Here is a 26,167-nt window from a genome sequence, read left to right as displayed (position 1 = left end):
CTTGTAGGAGCCGGATCATGGAAGGGCTCTAATCTATCTGAACTACTCCCCCTGCTGGTAATAGCGAACACTCACATTAGGCAAGTCGTGGTGTATGTGTAAATACAAATTATAATCATACTATATTATATAATATATATTATTGATCTAAATCTGATGACGGGTGTAACTGAAGACTAGTAAATGGTTGAACTTGATAAATAAACCTGGCAGCTGCCCCTAGGTTCATACATCGCATTAAATAGCATCTCTGAGTCCTAACTGACCCTCACATCATAAAAACACGGCAGAAATAGCCATCCGTGTAATTCTACATGACAATGGCTCAGTCATGATAAATAAATCGCGCAGAATTCCTTCCTCTCTGCAACAAAAGCCTCTGAACAGCTCTGCCTTGAAAGGAGCCAAAGGCATCGCACAAAGAGTGGTTTAGTGACTCGCGGAGGAAAGCTACATCTTGTCTACAGATCCAGTCTGGCGAAGTAAAATCTGGTAGATCAGACAGGATCGCCTCCTGGAGAATGAATGGAGAAGACAATCACTGAGCCTTATAAGATGAGGATGCACTGGGTTGGAGGTTTGCTGTGAATTTGGGTGATTTACTTTGTGGCATCCTGTCTAATACTGGTGTCCCCCCCACCCGATCTATAGGATTCTCAGCACAAGGGTTATGTTTTCCTGCACTATCACAATGTGACTGCCTTCCTATATATAGTGTCTCCATCACACCAACATCAAAGAGACAATCTACATCCTCCACTGAAGAAGCTTTGATATGTAGGAAGCTCCTGGGTCACAGAGTGGTGGTGACACAAGTATGACCCAGCTCTTCACTCTTCACACACTGCTGCCGCCTCAGAGACATGGCAGTAATAGGGCAGAAAAGCGCTGACTTTATATTGATATGACCATGGCAGACGTGTGAGAGACAGTGTATACATATATATCTGCGCAGTGAGCAGACGGAGGTAGACTATGCTTCCACATCACACCACAATCATGCCTGGTGGGTGATATGTACCACTGGATAGGTGATAATTGATAGATCAGTGAGGGTCCAGCTGATGGAACCCCTCTATTGCTTAAAGATCACATCCAAGAGGAACCAAATGTTGCTCGATCTATATAAAACTGGCAAGCACAGCTATCTCCATGAAAGACTTGGAACGGCGCATCAGGACGCAAAAGCGACCAGTCGCCCTGTCCATCGCCTTCCTTCTGCAGCATTATGGCTAGGGAGGAAACAGCGGAAACACGGGCCCATTGTGCCAATCAGTTGGCACCACTCTGATTTACTAATTATCTCTAGTCTAAAGGATAGGTGACAAATTGCCGACATTGAACTCCAGTCATCATTGCACTCGTGGCCATATAATACTCACCTCGGCTGCAGCTGACAGTCTTTTTGTGGAACTCAGAGTGCATTGTCTACCATTGATAGGGAGGACCTCATGCTTTCTTGGAGAACATCTCCCGCAGCTGAAGACCCTCTTCAGAGAGAGGGAGCACCCTATGTCAGACACACAGTCATTTGACAGACTTCCTACAAAAGCCATGTGAGAGACCCGATAAGCAGCGCCAATGTAACACATCACTGTGTAGTCGTCGAGCTCTGACCTCAGAACGTGATGTATATAGATATTACGCACAGACGCAGGGGCAGAAATATCATTGGTGCAACCTGTGCAGCCGCACAGAGGCCCAAGAGGTGAGAGGGGCCGCGTCCACCTGCAAAGGAAGGGGAATTGTGCATTGTGAGGAGCTATTGGACTGTAAAGGGCCCATATACTGGTCTTGCACAGGGCCCCTCTTCTGTCTGTGTCAGCCAGTGACTGGAAAATGTCAGAATGTATTGTATATTACTATATATGTGTAATGAGAGCATGTGGTACGGCGGACACAAGCAGTATTTATCACCACATTGCGCCATTTTTATTAGCACAGCTGACTCTATATGAAACTGAACCTGTCAAAGACTGAACTCCTTGTGTTTCCTCCCTCCACTGACCTACCTATGCTCGACATTGCCATTTCCATGTGTGGTTCCACCATTACTCCCCAGCAACATGCCCGCTGTCTTGGGGTCATACTTGATTCAGATCTTACTTTCACCCCCACATTCGATCACTGGCTCGCTCTTGTCATCTGCACCTCAAAAACATTTCTAGAATTCGACCTTTTCTTATTTTTGACTCTGCAAAAACTCTTACTGTTTCTCTTATTCATTCTCGTCTGGACTATTGTAACTCTCTACTAATCGGTCAGCCTCTTACCAAACGCTCCCCTTCCAATCCATTCAGAATGCTTCAGCCAGGATCATATTCCTCACCAACCGTTACACCGATGCCTCTACCCTGTGCCAGTCATTACACTGGTTATCCATCCACTCCAGAGTTCAATATAAACTCATCACTCTCACACAGAAAGCACTACACGGTTCAGCACCACCCTACATCTCCTCCCTCGTCTTGGTCTACCACCCTTCTCGTGCCCTTTGTTCCGCTAATGACCTAAAATTAACACACTCAATAATCCAAATCTCCCACTCCTGTCTCCAGGACTTCACGCGTGCTGCACCAATTCTTTGGAATGCACTACCTAGGACAATTTGATTAATCCCCAATCCCCCCAGTTTTAAGCGTGCCCTAAAAATGCATTTCATCAGACTGACCTACTGCCTCAACAGGCTAATCTAACTATCCCTGTTTTGCCCATTCAACATTTTTTCTTCAAAACCAGGACCCTTGTATCATCTGTTCTCACACGCTTTACGCAATTATTAGCCCTTTGTGTCTGTGCTCTTACACATACCGGTTGGTTACCAGTTCATGCGGCATTATTACATTGGTGGCCAGACCGTACAAAGTAAGCAATTGTTTTGTGTTTTGAAACTGTAAAACGCTGCGGAATACGTCGGCGCTATAGAAATAAAGATTATTATTATTATTGTTACCATCCACCTTTCGTGTCGCCCCTCTGTTGTTTATGTGATTATTATTATGCTATAATGTCTTTCATTGTCCTAAAATGGAAAGCTGCGGAATATGTTGGCGCTATAGAAATAAAATTCTGATGATACATCTCACATACATAAGTGCTTGAAGTGGAGGGCGAGCTGACCCCTCAGTGCTGAGGGAAAGATGGTCTGTGCCCACCGAGCGCTGCCCTCTGACAGCAGGACGGTAGTGGAGGGGGGCAGGCTCCGGCAGCAGTGTGGCTGCTGATACTGTGTGTGGCTATGGAGGGGGGGAGTTTCTTGTCTCGCGTGTGAAGGAAGCAGAGAGAGGAGCTACTGTACAGCTCAGCCGCCTCACACACGGGCGGACACGGGCGGACGCCGGCAGCAGCCCTCCTCCTCCGCACTGCACAGAAGCCATAGGCACCTCCATGCACGGCGGACGGAGGGGAGCGCCCGAGAGGGCATGAGGCGGGAGCGGGCACGGGAGGCATTAGGACGGACGGAGGAGGAATAACGGGATCCATGTGGATTACTAGTGCCGGCGGGAGGTCGCCAGTGATGAGGTGAGCAGACCCCGGACGTGCTGGTGGCTGGAGGCTACCAGCTGCACTTGTGGCGATGCCAGGAGTTCAGCGTCCCCAGCCTCTGCAGCGGGGCATGTGCCGGGATGGATGTGTCATTAACCCCTGCAGCCGCTCCGTGCTGGATTGTGGGTAAGAGTGCACTGCAGGTGCCATCATCAGGATGGCAGAGCTGGCATCAGTGGCATTCTTACTGCCCATTATGTCATAGATGCCAGGCTGTGTGTCCTGGCCATGTGGAAGACATCCAGCTGAGCCCACCTCGTACCAGCTCTGATGGGCAGATGATGTGATGGTGTGGGCAACTTGGCTGCTCTCACTACCGGAGGGCTGGCGGTCTTCCTTTTCCTATATAAGGTTCGCAATGCTGGGTATTAGGCGCCATCAAGGAAGGGGTTAAAACGGAAGCCCACATGCCCGTCTCCGGAGACAGCTCTGCCCACGGTGCGATTGTATGTTCCCTTTACCATTCCTACGTGGCATCCCATCTTTCGCTGTCAATGATGTGTGAGATACGGTTCAGCCGGCGCTGCGATGCCTCATCAGGGCACACGCTGGAGCCGGGAGCGCTGCTCTGCCCCCCCAAAAAAAAGAAGAAGAAATGAATCCTAAATGGGAATATTAAGTTGAGTGATGAGCCGCGCTGTGGAATCGTAAATGAAATCACTTCCAATATGCATCCATGTACACAGAATATTGATCAGCTGCCATTACATGGGTGCACTGGATGGGTGACGTGCCATGGGCACCTCACTGCCTGGAAAGAGCTGGCAGTCCCATTCATATGGCTATATGTATATATAGAGTACCACACTACTGCGTGGGCATCTCGCTGCTTAGAGAAGGCTGACACTACATTATATATATATGGCACACTACTGTGTACCATGGGCAACTCTCTGCCTGCTGGAGGCTGGCAGTCCCATATCATATATATAATATTTGTTTACATATGAATAAATATGTATTCTTATATATACATTTCTATATTTGTATATGTACATGTCTATATTTATATTCATACTTGTATGTATATATATCTAAATATACATATAATGCTTCCCTGTAGGAACCGCGCTTGAATCAAATAACTCATTCAATTCCCATTAGCACTAATTAGCATCCATGGCCTGAAGGTTGGCTGGGAGATCATTATGGCAGGAGGGTATGTGAGATGTCTAATTTTCGGCCGGTGCGTGGCACAGAACATTCTGTGAGGAGCTGACACTCTTCCGTGTTGGATGCTATGGCTGCTCTTTCTTAGTATTGCTATTGATTCTTTCCATGCCTCTCACATGTTCTTGAGCGTGGTGCACAGATTGTCATTCCCCTGTACCCATTGGAGAGCACAGTCTCGTACATTTCTTAGTGGGTAAGTGTCCTTTTGTTGGATGGTATGGAACAAACTCTTACAGACAGCAGCCGTAGTCTCCGTATGGGGCGATCCTCATGCTGCCATACGCAGCGACCATCCTAGGAGCATATTCCAGTGTGGGGAGGCCAGGCACCATGCCACCCTCTGTACCCTGGCGCTTGCCTTTTCTTTGATACTTTACAATCTCCAATGAAGGAAGTGAAATACCAGATTATAAGCAAACACGGCCTGGCAAATATTGACGGTGTGGCTTTTGGTGATATTGGCTGTATTACAGTCGGAGAAATGTTGGATTGCAGCCGTCAGCATGGCCGGGCTGTGCAAGGAAGTTTCTTATCAGCGAGTGCCTATCATCAGGCTTACTGATGTATGAAATATTAATAAAATGCCTTCACTTCATTATATTGATTTCCACTGAGATCCTGCTCACCTCTTGTAGGTTTTTGTACTGTTCAGTCCTCATCCAGGACTACAGAATAAGAAGCGGAACATAATGTAATACTATGACAGCAAGTGTAAAAAAAGGTGTGCAAGACCAAATGATCAAAACTGAGGATGGGGAGGTTGTCACCATGTGTCAGATCTTTTCTGTATTGTATCTGGAGACTTTATGAGACTGCTACAATAGCTACAAGGCTCTGTGGCCAGCAAGGTGGCATTTTTTCTAAAGACTCTAAGGCCATGTGCACACGATGCATTTTTCCTGCGGATCCGCAGCGGATTTTACCGGGCAGAAACGCTGCGGATCCGCAGAGTGATTTACAGTACAATGTAAATCAATTAAAAAATAAAAAACGCTGTACAGACGCTGCGTTTTTTTCCGCGCGGTTTTTGTGCGGTACAAAAAATGCAGCATGTCACTTCTTTTGTGCGGTTTTCCACCTGCTCCATTCTCCAAATCCACAGGGGGAAATCCGCAGTGGAAAACAGCACAAAAACCGCAAGAAAACCGCACAAAACCAGGAAGAAATCCGCAGGAAAAATGCAGGTCATTTCACCTGCGGATTTCTTCAAATCTGCGCGGAAACATCCGCAGGAGGAAAATCCACGAGTGCACTTAGCCTTAAACCTTCGTGCTGCATTGATGATTCCATTTTATTTACTCTGTTGTGTGTATAAAAACGTCATTAATACGTCATGTAGTGGTCCTGTTATATCCTCTAAGAGGCCATATTGCGGTCTTGTTATATCTTGTAAGACACCAGGTAGTAGTTCTGTTATGTCTGGTAAGACGCCATGTAGAGGTCCTGATATATCTGGTAAGATGCCATGTAGTGGTCCTGTTATATCTGGTAAGACACCTTGTAGTGGTCCTGTTACATCTGGTAAGATGCCATGTAGTGGTCCTGTTATATCTGGTAAGATGCCATGTAGTGGTCCTGTTACATCTGGTAAGACGCCATGTAGTGGTCCTGTTATATTTGGTAAGACACCTTGTAGTGGTCCTGTTACATATGGTAAGACACCTTGTAGTGGTCCTGTTACATCTGGTAAGACACCATGTAGAGGTCCTGTTATATCTGGTAAGATGCCATGTAGTGGTCCTGTTATATTTGGTAAGACACCTTGTAGTGGTCCTGTTACATCTGGTAAGACGCCATGTAGTGGTCCTGTTACATCTGGTAAGACGCCATGTAGAAGTCCTGTTATATCTGGTAAGATGCCATGTAATGGTCCTGTTATATCTGGTAAGATGCCATGTAGTGGTCCTGTTATATTTGGTAAGACACCTTGTAGTGGTCCTGTTATATCTGATAAGACACCTTGTAGTGGTCCTGTTACATCTGGTAAGACACCATGTAGAGGTCCTGTTATATCTGGTAAGATGCCATGTAGTGGTCCTGTTATATTTGGTAAGACACCTTGTAGTGGTCCTGTTACATCTGGTAAGAGACCTTGTAGTGGTCCTGTTACATCTGGTAAGACACCATGTAGTGGTCCTGTTATATCTGGTAAGACACCTTGTAGTGGTCCTGTTACATCTGGTAAGACGCCATGTAGTGGTCCTGTTATATCTGGTAAGACACCTTGTAGTGGTCCTGTTATATCTGGTAAGACACCTTGTAGTGGTCCTGTTACATCTGGTAAGACGCCATGTAGTGGTCCTGTTATATCTGGTAAGACACCTTGTAGTGGTCCTGTTATATCTGGTAAGACACCTTGTAGTGGTCCTGTTATATCTGGTAAGACACCTTGTAGTGGTCCTGTTACATTTGGTAAGACACCTTGTAGTGGTCCTGTTATATCTGGTAAGACACCTTGTAGTGGTCCTGTTACATCTGGTAAGACGCCATGTAGAAGTTCTGTTATATCTGGTAAGACGCCATGTAGTGGTCCTGTTATATCTGGTAAGACACCTTGTAGTGGTCCTGTTATATCTGGTAAGACACCTTGTAGTGGTCCTGTTACATCTGGTAAGACGCCATGTAGTGGTCCTGTTATATCTGGTAAGACACCTTGTAGTGGTCCTGTTATATCTGGTAAGACACCTTGTAGTGGTCCTGTTATATCTGGTAAGACACCTTGTAGTGGTCCTGTTACATTTGGTAAGACACCTTGTAGTGGTCCTGTTATATTTGGTAAGATGCCATGTAGTGGTCCTGTTATATTTGGTAAGACGCAATGTAGTGGTCCTGTTATATCTGGTAAGATGCCATGTAGAGGTCCTGTTATATCTGGTAAGATGCTATGTAGTGGTCCTGTTATATTTGGTAACACACCTTGTAGTGGTCCTGTTATATCTGGTAAGACACCTTGTAGTGGTCCTGTTACATCTGGTAAGACGCCATGTAGTGGTCCTGTTATATTTGGTAAGATGCCATTTAGTGGTCCTGTTATATTTGGTAAGACGCCATGTAGTTGTCCTGTTATATCTGGTAAGACACCATGTAGTGGTCCTGTTACATCTGGTAAGACGACGTGGTGGTCCTGTTATATTTGGTAAGATGCCATGTAGTGGTCCTGTTATATTTGGTAAGACGCCATGTAGTGGTCCTGTTACATCTGGTAAGATGCCATGTAGTGGTCCTGTTATATCTGGTAAGATGCCTTGTAGAGGTCCTGTTACATCTGGTAAGATGCCATGTAGTGGTCCTGTTATATTTGGTAAGATGCCATGTAGTGGTCCTGTTACATCTGGTAAGATGCCATGTAGTGGTCCTGTTATATCTGGTAAGATGCCATGTAGTGGTCCTGTTATATTTGGTAAGACGCCATGTAGAGGTCCTGTTATATCTGGTAAGATGCCATGTAGTGGTCCTGTTATATCTGGTAAGATGCCATGTAGTAGTCCTGTTATATTTGGTAAGACGCCATGTAGAGGTCCTGTTATATCTGGTAAGATGCCATGTAGAGGTCCTGTTATATCTGGTAAGACACCATGTAGTGGTCCTGTTATATCTGGTAAGATGCCTTGTAGAGGTCCTGTTACATCTGGTAAGATGCCATGTAGTGGTCCTGTTATATTTGGTAAGATGCCATGTAGTGGTCCTGTTACATCTGGTAAGATGCCATGTAGTGGTCCTGTTATATCTGGTAAGATGCCTTGTAGAGGTCCTGTTACATCTGGTAAGATGCCATGTAGTGGTCCTGTTATATTTGGTAAGATGCCATGTAGTGGTCCTGTTATATCTGGTAAGATGCCATGTAGTGGTCCTGTTATATCTGGTAAGATGCCATGTAGTGGTCCTGTTATATTTGGTAAGACGCCATGTAGAGGTCCTGTTATATCTGGTAAGATGCCATGTAGTCCTGTTATATTTGGTAAGATGCCATGTAGAGGTCCTGTTATATCTGGTAAGATGCCATGTAGTGGTCCTGTTATATCTGGTAAGATGCCATGTAGTGGTCCTGTTATATCTGGTAAGATGCCATGTAGTGGTCCTGTTATATTTGGTAAGACGCCATGTAGAGGTCCTGTTATATCTGGTAAGATGCCATGTAGAGGTCCTGTTATATCTGGTAAGATGCCATGTAGTGGTCCTGTTATATCTGGTAAGACACCTTGTAGTGGTCCTGTTATATCTGGTAAGACACCTTGTAGTGGTCCTGTTATATCTGGTAAGATGCCATGTAGTGGTCCTGTTATATCTGGTAAGATGCCATGTAGTAGTCCTGTTATATCTGGTAAGATGCCATGTAGTGGTCCTGTTATATTTGGTAAGACGCCATGTAGAGGTCCTGTTATATCTGGTAAGATGCCATGTAGTCCTGTTATATTTGGTAAGATGCCATGTAGAGGTCTTGTTATATCTGGTAAGATGCCATGTAGTGGTCCTGTTATATCTGGTAAGATGCCATGTAGTGGTCCTGTTATATCTGGTAAGATGCCATGTAGTGGTCCTGTTATATCTGGTAAGATGCCTTGTAGAGGTCCTGTTACATCTGGTAAGATGCCATGTAGTGGTCCTGTTATATTTGGTAAGATGCCATGTAGTGGTCCTGTTATATCTGGTAAGATGCCATGTAGTGGTCCTGTTATATCTGGTAAGATGCCATGTAGTGGTCCTGTTATATTTGGTAAGACGCCATGTAGAGGTCCTGTTATATCTGGTAAGATGCCATGTAGTCCTGTTATATTTGGTAAGATGCCATGTAGAGGTCCTGTTATATCTGGTAAGATGCCATGTAGTGGTCCTGTTATATCTGGTAAGATGCCATGTAGTGGTCCTGTTATATCTGGTAAGATGCCATGTAGTGGTCCTGTTATATTTGGTAAGACGCCATGTAGAGGTCCTGTTATATCTGGTAAGATGCCATGTAGAGGTCCTGTTATATCTGGTAAGATGCCATGTAGTGGTCCTGTTATATCTGGTAAGATGCCATGTAGTGGTCCTGTTATATCTGGTAAGATGCCATGTAGTGGTCCTGTTATATCTGGTAAGATGCCATGTAGTGGTCCTGTTATATTTGGTAAGACGCCATGTAGAGGTCCTGTTATATCTGGTAAGATGCCATGTAGTCCTGTTATATTTGGTAAGATGCCATGTAGAGGTCCTGTTATATCTGGTAAGATGCCATGTAGTGGTCCTGTTATATCTGGTAAGATGCCATGTAGTGGTCCTGTTATATCTGGTAAGATGCCATGTAGTGGTCCTGTTATATTTGGTAAGACGCCATGTAGAGGTCCTGTTATATCTGGTAAGATGCCATGTAGAGGTCCTGTTATATCTGGTAAGATGCCATGTAGTGGTCCTGTTATATCTGGTAAGATGCCATGTAGAGGTCCTGTTATATCTGGTAAGATGCCATGTAGAGGTCCTGTTATATCTGGTAAGATGCCATGTAGTGGTCCTGTTATATCTGGTAAGATGCCATGTAGAGGTCCTGTTATATTTGGTAAGACGCCATGTAGAGGTCCTGTTATATCTGGTAAGATGCCATGTAGAGGTCCTGTTATATCTGGTAAGATGCCATGTAGTGGTCCTGTTATATCTGGTAAGATGCCATGTAGTGGTCCTGTTATATCTGGTAAGATGCCATGTAGTGGTCCTGTTATATCTGGTAAGACGCCATGTAGAGATTCTGGTATATCTTGTAAGATTATTCACTATTGTGATAACCGTGTAGTGAAGAAACAAGGTACCACCGAATGGTATATATAATAAGAAATGTACTTTATTGACAATGATTAAAAACACATAACAAGATGAGGTGCTGAATAAATAAAGAAGGACAATACAGCGATAGGAAATCCACTAAATTGATGAATACCGAGCACAATAGTAGCTGGTTTCACATACCCAATTAATCAAAAATAAAAAAGTAACCACAGCGTCCTATAATATAGTATAACATGAGCCAAACTGGCATACAAATGTAAAGGACTACGTAGCCACTTGTGTTTTTAATCATTGTCAATAAAGTACATTTTTTATTGTATATACCATTGGGTGGTACCTTGCTTCTTCACTACACGGTTATCACAATAGTGAATAGTTGATTCTGTGGTATATAGTATCCCCAAGGTTGATGGGGTTTCTCAATATTTGGGGCATATTTGTGATTTAATTATTTATATCTGGTATGATGTCATGTAGTATGTTATATCTTGTACGACACCATGTAGTGGTCCTAATATATTTGGTAAGACGCCGTGTAGAGTGGTCCTGAGTTATCTGTTAAGACGTGTATATAAACATACCGTAACAAGTGGAAGCCTCCTTACATTCCTGTCTGTTTCAGGATTTTATGCATGGATAATCGATTTGGGAAACAATTTGATTGAAGTCTTGAAGTGCTTTTAAAAAATAGGGAATTGCTTGAACAACAATTCCTTGTTATAATGAATCTACAAGGAGACTGGTAAATTCCTTGTATGAAAGCTGCAGGCCGGCAATGAACAGATTGTAGGCTGTTGTAATCTGCAGTCTGGGCTCTGCAGACAGGAGAGGAGACGGATTGGATATGTAGCACAGATAGTGATGATTTATCAGTCAGCTCTAGTCAAGCAGCACCATCATATTTCTTTTCTAGAAAGCTTCGATGGTCGGGGTTCACTACTGTGGTGTAGGTAGATGACATTTGATGAGACATGCAGAAGATTTTATAGTGGCAATGTCAAGTGTCAGTGTCAGGGGACTGTCACGGGTGATGAACCAGAAAAGACCTCATCATACAGTCATAAACCCCGACACCCTTGGGTGTCTGGACCACTAAAGGCCGCCTCTGCTTTACAGCCATACACCCTTGCTGTATACACAGTGGATAGATGTGACGCCTAGTGGACAGGTTCCATTTATTGGCTTAGCGAAGTATCTCAGCAGGTTTGAAGACCTCAATCATGGTAGTTCTTGCAATTACAAATACTTCAACATTTGGCTGATATTCTCTGACAGCTTGCAGTGACCCTGTCCTGACCCGGTACACTATGTGTTACCATCAGTCAGTGCCCAGTAAAGCTGGTATTTGTGTAAGACAGACTGTGATGCCCTACACCTTTCTATTGTAATGACACACGTAGCGATGGCTGCAGTGAGGCGCAGGTTGGCTTATACTGATGTCTAGCTGCCTCCCAATGGTCTAGGCGTGGATGTAGTGTACATACAGGTGTATATGGATGTATGGATATTGATATACTGTGATCGGAATGGATTTTACTACAGTGATAGAAGAGCATAGGATCAAAGTATACAATACTTATATTATAGAAGTGTCTGTGCCTTTCTATCGTTCCTGTAAGCTTCTACATGATAGACAATAATAACAAAAAACCCACAACAATAAGACTAGACAGAAATTGTGGTGCCAGGCATGAACGCACCGAGATCACAGCTCATTGCTTCTCTGATGCTTCTCTTATTGTAAAGTAAATCTCTAGACACAACCTGGAAATCCCACATTTGCTGGAAATAGACGTGACCTTCATCCTTAACCTTCCAAAATCCCACCAACGTCTCCCCATTAAGTCACCATGGAGGATTGACCTGGCTGCTCCAGTTCCTGACACTGTCTTTACCAGCAGAGGGAGCACTTTTTCATACCGGTGACTGGGCAGGTCCAGATTACCGTTCGGATGCTGAGGGCATCATCCAACCCAGCAAAGCCGGCAGGCAGCACCTGCACCATGTGTGCAACACAAGGCTTGCATTTCTGCCATAACCATAGTGGCGGGTTATTACTTAATCTGGTGCTATATACATGTCAGTAAGTACATTAATCGCTGCATATAGAGACTACCCTAATTAATTCTCTATTTTTGCATGTTACGGTTGAGAAAAGAAATGTATAAACTGTGACATGTTCGGTCTAGGCGAGCAGACACACCTGACACCTATTCAGTAGCACATACTTTCCCTAGGTGTGCCACAGTCCACATAGCCCTAAAGGCCCTTGACTGTCACTTGTCATGATCAGATGTGCAATCCTGCTGACGGGTGAAGATTGGCACAGGTCACGTTGTGCTTTCTTGGTGAAGTTACCAGCTACCTAGTAGGTGCACACTCCAGTAAGGATGTGGCATACCAGTTCTCGACTGGGGCCGAACAGCTCGGGCTGTATTTTTCTGGAGAAAAGAAGCAGTTTGTGGATGTGGTTCTAGTTTTTCTATTCATATTTCACCCAGCTCTAATTTTAGGAGAGTCATAGGGTATAGAAGACGCATAATCCGGAGATTGAATGCCCCCGAGGGAAGCAGAATTAAAGTAGGGGGCAGGTCAATTTAACAACATGCTTTCAGTAGCAAACATTACAAATGCTAATATTTCCCATCTCTCTGAAGAAGCCGTACTACTGTATAATGAGAGGTCAGACATTTTACATAGGAAAATGACTATTAACCGGTTCACTGCCAGAGGCATCAGAATACTGCGACATGAATCTCTTTTAAAGGTCTGTTGCTCAATGAACATAATAGGAGCTGCGGCCAGATTGTGCTACCGTACCCTGTGGAAATGTGATAAATGTGCTGAGACGCTTCTATCGCCAATATATCGATCGCTTTAGATGAGGTTACATAATACAATCAGAGCGGCATGTATTCCTGGACAAGGATCATTCATCATATGTGGATTAGTTCTGTAACACCTTGAATAAATAGCTGATATCTAATGTACGTCTGATAACATATCGCAGAATGATGGTTTTCCAACTGGCGTTAGACATGTGCGGTCATGTCCAGAAAATTCACCGAGAAAAGTCTGACGTCTGACGGTATAAGCTTAGGTAGGGCAGTCATAAGGTATAGACGTGGAGCCTTTGCCCTCACTGGAGGAGGACAGCAGCGGGCACAGATCATGCCAGCCTGACATTGTAGGAAATAGAAGGCGCAGAGGACATCTCGGCATATGGTGATGGTATATATCAAGGCTGTTCTGCTCCTTTCTGTATTGTAGCTGATACATTCATTTCTAAATAACACAATTCAGTCTCCCTTAGTAATATATTCAGCGAGAAGATGCCTCCATGTACTCCGAAAGTCTTCTCCAAGAAATGTGTGCAGTGTGAGCTAGATCTGGATTTCTCTGAATAGCAGGCGCAGAATGCTCACAGGTACGTATCAGTCCAGGGTATAGTCGGTATCACTGTACATATTCTCTGTATATCAGTAGTCTTTCTGCACAGTATTGCTGGGGTACCAGCTTTATGATAGAATGGGGGACCCTGGGCAAGGTTTTCTGCCCCATATTTGTGAATGGCAGGTGAGCGCACACTTTCCACATTTGTGAACGTCACAATGGCATTGATTGGAAAAGGCCACCTAGGTCTTCTTTGTAACCCCACACTCTTACGTAAGCTCTCCCACTTACATAGCAGCATTCTGCCCTCTCCATGATGTTGGCAGCTGCCAGGTATTCATCTGGCCTAATTCATGCAAAAACTTGGACAGTATTGCTGAAGCAAATACATATGTTGCTAAATTATATTAAAGCCAAAATTGCAGTTCTTTTGGGACAGTCCAGATGTCATTTCTAGGTGGACATAAGGCAGTCTAACTAATATTTCAATGAACAATTAGTATCCTGTCATTAACATTCATGGGTCGTCGTGATGAGTATTTGCTGGATCTCCTTATATCGGAATGGGGGAAAGGCGTTGAGTTCATATCTATGTACAACAGGACTCTCACTTGACCTCCGTCAGGCTACTGTAAGCCTATAGACATGTTTAGCGCATACATCGAGAGCTCTCAGTGCAAACACGCTCTCTGTGATGTGAACAGGCATGGAATGACCTGTGGACAATGTGCACCGTATGCCATGTGCGCAGCAGGACTGGACACGTGTAATAGCTGGAGTCGGCAGAAATGTACCTGATTAAATGGTAATAATATTACCATAGTTTACTCATTTATTAACTTTAGGCAAGTTTAGAAATGTTAATATTATACATATATTTTACATTCTGTCAATCTAAGGCTCTTATCAAGGAAAAAAACAAATAGAGACATTATTATTTTATTAGAATACATTTGTTATTATTAATTATTGGCCATTCATGAAGGAGGCTATAGCCGGAGTCTGGGGAAATAAAGCCGGAGTTAGGACCTTGGTTTACCGATCCCACAGACCTGGTTTATGCATTATGCAGGCTATGGTAGTTGGGCTGGTGGCATATATATTCATTCATACCTTGATGCTCTGAGGTAATACAATATCCCACAATGGAGAAGTCATTTCTGTCGGCCAGTTTATATAACAGGTCCATGTGTACTTTCAGTATTGCATTACTGGAGCCTATGTCCCGGGATGTAGGCCTACATTGTAATGTCTCCATAGCTGGGTGACAGGTAAAGATGCCATCACTATTTCTTTATCGGCAAAACTCAGAGAAATGTTCCCTTTTCAGAATTACCACCTGGTGATGGTCTTTCTAATATCTTTTATGGATGGGACTCTCAGTAATGTGGATATAATTAGAACGTTGCCTTCGTTCTTAGGATCTTGACTTCTGTTGGGTTCATTGTCAATTACCTTGAAAATTGCACTCAGGTACCCAACACCTACAGCTTCTCTGATATTGTATTCAGTCTGGGATGTGACGTTTGACCACAGGGCTTGTTATGCAGCAACATCCCATCCCACCATGCACCACCACGTTTCCATATGTTTGGCATATACTCCGGGATGTAGGCCGAACATATCCTTAGGGCTCCATTTCCCTGATGGAAGCACGAGATATATGCTTTTATATCAATGGCGGTCAATGACTACACATCTCACTGTCTGGATGTGTGGTGGAATACATCATAGTCTGCTTTGAGTAGTATACTGTACATTGGGAGATTCTCCAGAAATATACATCTGGAGTAGGCTGTGATGTGGACAGAGAATTTCAGGTTTGCACATAATATTACAGCTGAGCATTCCACGTAGTCCGTCCGATAGGCTAACATGGCGGACTACTGCCGGCAACATGAGGAGAAAGATGCGGACACGGTTACACGACTGCTGGGTAATACAAGCCTAATTGTTGCAATTTCTAATGGCGGCCAGAACATAGGATTAGGCTGCCGGATGGAAGAGATATCTGTAATTAGATTGCACTCGTTCAGCTAAACCCATAAACAAATTATTTTTGCTTTCTAATCCGTGTCAGCATTTTGTGAATCTTGGGATTTGCTGATCACATGTATAATGGCTGCACAGGTAAATTGATAATTAATTAATAAAGTCATAGGGATTATGTATGTTGTACAGTTACAGTGTAATCAGCCTAATGGAAGATGGCTAGAGGACCAAGCATGGCTGTCCTGCCGTATCGCTCGCTCCGACTTGCTGATTAAAATATTCCTGTAAAACTTTCTCCCACAGACGTTGACAACACAACAATAGTAGAAAGCGTTAATAGTGGGATTGTGGTGACTTGACTCAATAGTTTATAGCCGTAGGAGCTCCATGAAAAAGCATCCTTCATCAGTCTGACAAATAGGCCTCTTTTTGTGAGGGGATGATGGACAGCCGGAGGCCTATGCTAACCCCGCACCTCCTCCAGAGCAGTACAACAGGTGCTCTCTCTGCAAGGCCTTTGTGTGATGCAGATGTGAGGACATAGCGAGAGCTTGATGCCAGACCCACCTGCTGCAAGACGTCAGGAAAGATGCCCAATATTTACATGGTGCCATTTAGATTAACCATTTGTTGTTAGTTTTATGTGGCACTAAACTATTTGTAGTATATAAGGAGTCGTCCGTGACCCTGGACTCTGATGTGTCAGGATCACTTTAAGAGGTAGTAGTTTCCTTATCTTTGCTTGCGGAAACCAATTTCTACGGTTTCATTACTTAATATAGAAGGTTAGGAAGGATAATAGTGTTATCCACCTTTTCATCAATAATGAGGGTTCACACCTTCTGCATAAAGACTGGAGACTTAGCAGAGAATTGGGCTACATGTCATCTGCAGACTATGACGGCTTTTCCATACAGGTGCCATGTCTGCAATGTGTGACTTGCACTGATGATACAGTTGAACTTATGCCATGGAACAGAAAGATCAGACATGTTGAATTTCTTCATGCCCCATCTTTGATCCTGGGAGATAGGCCACCTGAAAAAGCATTAAGCCACAGCTCACTCCACTTTTTTTTAACTGAGCGTGGCCAAGCCTAGGGGAAGGGTGGTAAAAATAGCTGTTGGCTGGCTGATAGCTGTGTAAAGGGTTTATCTGACTAAAATTAAACTTTGACCTGGGGACGGGATATGTAAAAAATTGCTATCGCCTACTGACACCCTTCTGTTTCACAACGTATGCCTCCTCGTGCTATGCTGAGAGACGGGAAGCAGTGATGTCACCGTTCCTTTGGCTGCCACAGCATCCTGTGATTGGCTGCAGCAGTCAGGTGGCTCTGAGCAGCGCATGAGCATAAAACATCCGATGGTGCACTGTACAACTTACCGGACCGCTATCGCCAGTCACAGACCGCAGCGGTCCTGCATCTAGTGGAACTGTGACATCACCACTTTCCATCTCTGCTCAGACCATGGAGCAATCCGCACAGGATCCAGGGTGGTCCCGATATGGGAGTATAAATGAGTATAGTAATTGTCCCCAGGGAAGGATTTATATAGCCTGGACAACTTCAATAATGTGTATGGCCTCCTTTATGTTGGCAGATTTGTAGACATTTTTGAGACTGTGCCATTTGGTGGCAGTCTATATATTATCGGCCTCTGGAAGATGGAAACATTGCACATTTATTGGGCTGGGCTATTTTACCATCGATGAAGCAAACAGCATTTTTATTTAACCAATTATTACTTCCATGAATCCAAAATTTCTAATTTATTCCCTTTCAAAGGCCTGGAAAATATACCCTTTTTCCTGTTATTTTTTAGGCATTAGCTTATCCCTAATGGTTGTACTTTCAAGTCTTGATGTTGTTGGTTGGGGTCCAAGTTTACTTTATGCAAAATGTCTAAGGCCAGGGTGACTAGTTTCTTTTCAAAAGTATTGACGATTCCTAAGGTTGGTGTGTAATTAGGACCCTATGTATTACCAGATAAAGGAGCAAAGAACATGGTAGATTCTTGTGTTCACTGGCCAATATTGGCATAAGGTAAAAAACAAGCACCATTGGTTTACCGATATGATCAGTGCTAATATTCCCAGATAATGTGGAATTTGTAGTGTAATTGATTTTACAGAATTGTTATATTACCATTGGATATCAGTGACTTCCTATATGTACAGCTCTGGCAAAATTAAGAGACCACTGCAAAATTTTCAGTTTGTCTGATTTTTCTCTAAATAGGTGTATATTTGAGTAAAATGTAAATTGCTCTTTTATTCTATAAACTACTGACAACAGGTCTTCGAATTTCCAAGCAATAAATTTTGTATTTATTTTCAGAAAATGAGAAATGGTCAAAATAACAAAAAAATGCAGTGCTTGCAGACCTCAAATAATGCTAAGGCTACTTTCACACTTCAGGTTTTCGGCGTCAGGCGCGATCCGGCGTCGTGCCGGAACGCCGGATCCGGCAAATGTTTAGTAAAACCGGATGTGACGGATCCGGTTTTTTGCCGGATCCGTCTTTTTCTTGACAGACAAAACCGGATCCGTCTCATCCGGTTCATCCGTTTTTCTATCCGTTTTTCGATGGATTACGCCGGATCCGGTTTTTAAAATTGACCCTTGTGGCCTTCCGAACGGGATTGGCTACTGGAAAACTATATATAGCATGTTCCCACAGCCCTTCTTTGACAGGTTGTAGAGGAGAAAGTGCAGGTTGGAGAGAAGAGCAAGTTACTGGCGAAGATGGATGTTGTCATTGGAAATATTTTGAAGAATTTGGCGGATTTTATAGCGGAGGCGAATCGTTTGAGGGTGATTGTTCTGGAGAAGGAGAGAGCGAGACAGCAGCGCATCAGGCATCGTAGACGACGTTTGTGGATCCACCCCATCACAGCCAAGAGAATGACGCGTGGGGTCTATTCTACACTCTGCATGGACCTTCGACGAAACCCGGATACATTTTTTGGATATGTTAGGATGAAAATGGAGAATTTTGATTACTTGGTGGAGCGCATTGCACACCTCATAAGAAAAGCGGACACCTATTGCCGCTTCTCTGTTTCACCCACAGAGCGTCTGATGGTGACTTTAAGGTAAGCCACATTTACTGGATGTGATCGCATCAGATCACACTTTCACTGCAATCTTGTTGGTGGTAGTTTGTATCTCTAAGTGTTATAGCTCAGTTTTGGTATGTAATGCTGTGATTTAAAACTAATTTATTGTTTTTTAATTCCCCACAGATTTCTTGCAACTGGAGAATCCCTTTCGTCACTGCATTTCCAGTACAGACTCGGGATTTCCACCATATCTGGAATAGTGAAGTACACATGCCGTGCACTGTGGGACTCCTTAGCTGAAGAGTTTTTACCAGAGCCCACAACAGAGAGGTGGATTGAAATTGCTGACAAGTTTCAACAGATATGTCAGTTTCCCAACTGCTTGGGCGCTGTGGACGGGAAACATATCCGCATTGTAAAGCCAGCTGGATCGGGATCGGAATATTTCAATTACAAGAAATATTTTTCAATTGTCCTCATGGCCATCGCTGACGCGGAATACAAATTTATTGCGGTTGATATTGGGGCCTATGGCCGCTCCAATGACTCTCAAGTTTTCAAACTGTCTGCCATGGGGCGTAAACTGTATGGAAACACCTTCCAGTTCCCACCACCTAGACCGCTGCCGCAAACATCTGGTTCACCTATGCCATTTGTCTGTGTAGGGGATGAAGCCTTCCAGCTGTCAGAACACCTTTTGAAACCGTACTCTAGCAGAGGATTGACAAGACCAAAACGCATTTTTAATTACCGCCTCACAAGAGCAAGAAGAATGGTTGAATGTACCTTTGGTATTCTGACAGCCAAATGGCGGGTCCTATTGACTGCGATCAACCTCAAGACAGAAACTGTGGACGAGGTGATCAAAGCGTGCGTGGTACTCCACAATTTTGTTATCTGCAAGGAACCCATTTCCATTGAGGACACCTCTGAAGAAACCACCTTGCAAGATTACCATGACATTACCACTAGAAGTTCTGTGACGGTTTCAGTAATGAGGGACAATTTTGCACTATACTTTATGTCACCTCAAGGCAGAGTACACTGGCAGGATGACAGAGTGTGAAAGATTTGTGCCCAACCAAACTTGTGTACCTTCTGTACCAACAGTATATACCTTTGCCAACCAAAGTTGGCTATCTTGTCATGGTCTCTATTTTTAGCTTTAGGCCACAGGTGTGTACCTGGTTGTGTTTTATGCAAAGTATTTCACCTTTTAACAAAAGTTGTGTACATTGTTAGGAAATCACCAACAATAAACACAACTTTTTAGGTGAAATACTTTGCTTCAAACACAACCAGGAACACAACTGTGGCAAAAAGCTAAAATTTACCCACAGTTATATACCTAGTTTTGAATACCATTTCACCTTTTAAATACCCTGTATTTAACCTTTTTCGCCGCAGAAAGAAATGACAGACAACCAGTGTAAAATAATTTAACTTTTATTGAAAAATGTTTTTTTTAGTAAACTTTTTAAAATTTTAATAAACTTGTTTAATAAAGCTTTTAAACCATAAAACTGGTCATTTTTATTTAAATACACACATTATAAATCTGTGTAGTGTGTGGTGGAAATACTGCTGTAGGGGCTGCGGGACACTTCGACACTGGGAGTGTGGAGAGAGGACTGGGATCGTGGTGGGGAAGGAACAGTTAGAGGTGAAGGTGAGGAAAAAACTACAGAATGGGTGGACATGTGGGAAGCAGAAGAGGTGGTGGGTGGTGGAGTGGAGGGTTGGGCAGGGACTGTAGGAGCAGATGATGTTGATGGCAAGTTGTATGGGAAAGGAGTTTGGTACGGGGCAGGTTGCTGGAAGTGGGGAGATGTCTGGTACGGGGCAGGTTGCTGGAAGTGGGGAGATGTCTGGTACGGGGCAGGTTGCTGGAAGTGGGGAGATGTCTGGTACGGGGCAGGTTGCTGGAAGTGGGGAGATGTCTGGTACTGGGGAGGTTGCTGGTACTGGGGAGTTTGCAGGTACTGGGGAGGTTGCTGGTACTGGGGAGGTTGCTGGTACTGGGGAGGTTGCTGGTACTGGGGAGGTTGCTGGTGCTGGGGAGGTTGCTGGTGCTGGGGAGGTGGATGGTGCTGGGGAGGTGGATGGTGCTGGGGAGGTGGATGGTATGTAATAGGAGGGGGAGGATGGAAAGTGGCTGGAGGGGGTGTAGATGTAATAGGAGGGGGAGGATGGAAAGTGGCTGGAGGGGGTGTAGATGTAATAGGAGGGGGAGGATGGAAAGTGGCTGGAGGGGGTGCAGGTGGAGGAACTACTGTGGTGGGAGGAGGAGGTTGGGAGGTAACTTGCTGGAGAGCAGCGTGGCATGAATGCATTACATGCATCTGCTGGGCAGGAGAGAGCGTTTCCATGTGCTCCACAACAGACCTGAAAAAGGTGTGGTTTGGCGAAGATCTTGCTTCTGAATGCATGGTTTGCAGAAGTGTCTTCACCTCCAGAATGCTGGAGTTGATCTGCTGATAGCCTGCGGAGATTTGCTCTGACAAGACTTTTAGACAGTTCTGGAAAGATGCATTCAGATGCAAGAACTCTGGCGCATAAGTCTTTTCCTGACCCCTCTGCCGCTGCCGCCCAGTACCCGCAGGTGTACTAGAGGTGGCAGGGGCAGAAGGGTGGGGTAAAGGGAAAGCGATCTCCTCACCAGCAGCTTCATGTAATGTAGGCGGCCACGATGCTCCTGTGCTGGTGGATGGGACAGATGGGTCGAATGTGTGGGAAGGCTGGGAAGGTGCAGATGTACCGGGGCGGTCGAAGAGTCCCTCGGTGCCGGTCTCCTCAGGGATCGCCTCAGAAGGGTCCAATCGTGCAGGCTCCCGAGTGCTGCTCACCGTGCTGTGGAATAAAGAGAAAAAAAAACAATTAAAATAGTGACATGGTATGGCCCTGGCTGAAAAAAAAAATTTACATCTAAACATTTTTTTGTCACATGTGGTGTGTAATATTTACCTTCTGGTGAGCATTGTCTCCCGGAGGAACGACAGGGCTCGTGCGTACTTGTACTTGCTCCTGCGTCCTCCAGATCCACTCGGGGCCCGCATCTCTTTATTGAACTCCTTCTTGAAACGATCCCTCACAGACCGCCACCGCTTCACAATTCTCTCCCCTGAAACGAGAAAGTACAAAGTGGTTAGTATACAACATCAGTGTTTCCCAAACTCCAGTCCTCATGGTCCCCAGGGGTCATGTTTTCAGGATTTCCAAAGTAAATAGAAATCCTGAACACATGATCCGTGGGGACCATGAGGACTGGAGTTCAGGAAACACAGGTTTAAATCAAGCAACCGGTACTGTATATACTTACGCTCTTTAATCTGGGCCCGAGCTTCGAGGTCCTCCCAGCGGTCCACTAGGAGCGAACAGATTTCCTCCCAGAGTCGTCGGGTAACGATCAGGTCAGCGTGGCGGCGGTCAGCCATATTCCAGAGCGGCTCCCTTTCTCTGATGAGATCGATGAGGCGGTCCACATCAATCCCTCCATCCTCACCGTCAGAGTCGGGAGCACGCTGTGAAGGCTGTTAAAGAAAAAGACAAAAATAACATAATTAGCCTCCACAAAAGAAATGAAATAAAAAGTGCAAAAAAAACAAAGCAAAAATATTTATACTTACACGCTGGTGACCGCCGCGTTGCTGTCGCCGACGACCCTGGGAGGCACTGCGAGGACCTCTTGGCCGAGCACCAGATTGGGAAGACTAGAGAAGAAAACAAAAAATGTTATGTCTTTGGATGTAGGCATTTGTTTGCTGTGTGTGGTCTGCAGAACATTGTTTTCTATGTGTTGTGTGTAGTGTGATGTTGTGTTTCTGCGTTTGATGCAAAAAACTTACCAATTGTGAGCCCACTCCAAGTGTCTGTCCACCCCTTCCTTCTTCTTCTGGGAGCTCCTCTTCATCTTGTGATTCCTGTTTTGAAATAAAAGGCAATGAATACACATATATTACAGAGATGATGGATTTTGGAAATAAAAACTTACCGTCAAACGCTGACGATGCGAGGGAGGGCTCCCAGAAGATGTGCTGTCTTCCTCATGGCCAGACTCCATGGCTGTGGGTGGTGTTTCTGCTGCTGCCATTGCTGCTGCTGCTGCATCTATTGGGCGGCTGTTTAATAAAGAGAAACAAAGGGCCAATGAATATCTTGATATTCCATAGCCCTAGTTTGGAGGAATGGGGGATTTGATAATTACCGTCTCTCATCTGCTGCTGGACTCCCCTCCCGTTGTTCAGCATGCTGCTCCATTTGGGGTGGTGCTGATGGTGCTGCTGCTGCAGATGTCTGCTGCCTTCTCCTGCTCCTGGTTCTTGGCTTGGGTGGCATGTTGGGTGTGGCTGAGGGTCCCATTGTCTTGCTTTTATATATGTCCTGTGGGCAGAGCTACTGAGCATGCTCAGACCAAAGAAACCGGATCCGCCCGCCGGATCCGGCTGTCGCCGGATCCGGCGCATTGCGGCGCACATAGGCTTTCATTGTATGAAAAAGCCGGACACGCCGGATTCGGCGTGTCCGGCTTTTTCGACGGATACAAAAAACGTTACAGTCACCGTTTTTTCCAGACGCCGGATCGCGTCACATTGCCGGATCCGGCGAAAATCGGATGAAACGCATGGCCATCCGGCTCGATCCGGCGCTAATGCAAGTCAATGGGGGGGAAACCGGATCCGGCATTGCATTTCGACGGATCCGGTTTTAGTCAAAAGCGCCGGATCGCGCCTGAAGCAGAAAACCTGATGTGTGAAAGAGGCCTAAGAAAACAAGTGCATAATCATTTAGAAACAACAATACTAATGTTTTAACTCAGGAAGAGTTCAGAAATCAATATTTTGTGAAATAACCATGATTTTTAATCACAGCTTTTATGCCTCTTGGCATGCTTTCCACCAGTCTTTCACACTGCTTTTGGGTGACCTTATGCCACTCCTGGTACATAAATTTAAGCAGTTCTCCTTTGTTTGATGGCTTGTGACTATCCATCGTCCACGTGATTACATTTCAAAGGTTTTCATTGGGGTTCAGGCTTGGAGATTGGCTGGCCATGACAGGGATTTGATGTGGTAGTCCTTCATCCACACATTGATTGACCTAGCTGTGTGGCATGGCACATTGTACTGCTGGAAAAAAACAGTCCTCAGCGTTGGGGAACATTGCCTGAGGAGAAGGAATCAAGTTCTTTTCCAGGATAACCTTGTATTCATCTTGATTCATACATCCTTCACAAAGATTAACCTGCCCAATTCCAGCCTTGCTGAAGCATCCCCTGATCATCACCGATCCTCCACCAAATTTCACAGTGGATGCAAGACATTGTGGCTTCTACGCCTCTCCAGGAATCGTCTAACCATTAAAAGACCAGGTGTTGGGTAAAGCTTAAAATAAGGCTAATCAGAGAAGATTATCTTACTCCAGTCCTCCATAATCCAATCCTTATGGTCTTTGGCAAACTTCAGCCTTCCTCTCCTTTGCTTCTCATTGATGCACTTCACCCCAGCTGCCATTTGCCATTCCTTTTGTAGGTCACTTGATGTCATCCTGCGGTTGCTGAGTGACATTCGAATAAGATGACGGTCATCCCGGTCAGTGGAGTCTTTTTCGTCCTCTGCCGGTCTGTAGCTTCGTTGTCCCCAATGTCTGCTCCTTGACTTTGTTGTAATGGACTGCTGTCTTAAAAATTTTAAGGATGGAGGCAACATGACACTCACTGTATCCATCTGCTAGTAAAGCCAGAAATGAGCCCTTCTTGTCATCACTCAAGTCTTTTCAACTCCTTTGGCATGGTTAAAAGTTATTTTTTAATTCTTATTACTTTTCAGATATTGCTAGCACTTGTTTTGCCATCCAGCTTGTCCTATTGCAAGAGGATTGTGAACACCACAGCAGGGATTTTTATACTTTCCTTCGTTAAATAAGATTTGGTTCAGGTGATCACCTAATCAGAAGCACATTAAGTAGAATGAGGTGTACTCTGGTTGGAATTCAACTGACACTTTAGTGGAATGGCTGTCAGACATGTAGAGAAGCTGATTTTTGTAAAACTGTGCAGTGGTCTCTTAATTTTTGCCAGAGCTGTTTATATATATATATGTTCCAGCTTGCTGACGCCCTTCCATAAATGGGGATGATAGGATTGCTGGAAGTATCTGTTGTCCTGCTGTATGTCTGTCACAGTTTTTCCTTTCATGGTCAGCGTTTTTGTCCGTCACTTTTGGGGTGAGTCTTGATGATCTCTAAGTAGATCTCTAAGTCTTATATAGGACTGCGGAGGGAAGGGAGCTCTTTGGGGGTAGAAGTGTTTAGGGCCATGGACACAGTTCATTGCCTGTCCTACCTCATGTCTCAGCAGATCTCAGATGAAGGTGTGTTTTCCTATTAGACCCATTTATCGGCTTGTGGGGCTATAATACGAGGGCACCTATGTGTCTTACATTAGGTTATACGCGGTGCTCTGTTCACGTGGTGTCGGATGTGCGCTCATTTTCATTTTAGGAATATTATCTCTTGTGTAATATAAGACGACCACTGACGCTTATTTGTTCCCTCTTTTTGGTTGTTTGTTCTGCAGTGGTGAATGTGTATCTGAATAACAGTATATAGGAATGATCCCTCCAGTTCCTGTTAATGACACAGTATATACAAATGTAGTCAAATCCGGCAGGACAGAGGTCAGCACACAGGAGGCAATTTGCTTACAGCATTACCATGCCTTCTACATTATGTGGTGAGCGCTGCGCTCTTCACACTGCCAGATCTCCATGTTACGCCCTGACAAAGAAACATTCTTGACATTTTCAATTGAAATTCATTATTAATATTATCAGCACTCCCTACACGTCCACTTTACCATATTCCCTATCTGCCGCAGCGTAAATACCTCCAGTTATATCCCTCAGCTTCACTGCCTGTTTAGCGAAAGTTGTGCGTTGGATGTATTAGCCCTGAAAATGGCCGAGATGATTGTGCTATAACATGCTCCCATCCAGATTTACTCGTCCCCATTTATATGCAGATGTAGCAGAGCCAGGGTTCTTGTAGCATGTAATCCTGCTGAGATGTCTGTGTCATCACAGCACTAAAGAAGTAGCTATGGCAAATCTAGCCGTAGAAGCGAAGAAACCGCTCATAATCCAAAATCTCACTAGTCTTGGCTTCTAAAAAAAGAAACCAAACATTATCTATCTATCTATCTTTCTATTATCTATCTATATCTCTATCCATATGTGTGTCCATT

The 26,167-nt window shown here is 44.5% G+C and overlaps 1 protein-coding gene across 1 annotated transcript in view; it reads left to right on the top strand.

Annotated features, from left to right (window-relative positions):
- The first annotated feature begins 3,264 nt into the window (after positions 1–3,264).
- Positions 3,265–26,167, top strand: part of PLXNA2 (plexin A2) — a 389,564-nt gene continuing 366,661 nt past the window's right edge. The window contains exon 1 of the mRNA XM_073587292.1: positions 3,265–3,522. The gene's annotated coding sequence lies outside the window, so the exon portion shown is untranslated. The remainder of the gene's footprint in view (positions 3,523–26,167) is intronic.

This window comes from Dendrobates tinctorius, unplaced genomic scaffold (assembly GCF_039654945.1).
Source record: "Dendrobates tinctorius isolate UK_male_01 unplaced genomic scaffold, ASM3965494v1 ptg000098l, whole genome shotgun sequence".
NCBI lineage: Eukaryota > Metazoa > Chordata > Amphibia > Anura > Dendrobatidae > Dendrobates > Dendrobates tinctorius.
The sequence above is the reverse complement of the archived record's forward strand: the minus strand, read 5'-3'. Positions and strand labels throughout refer to the sequence as shown.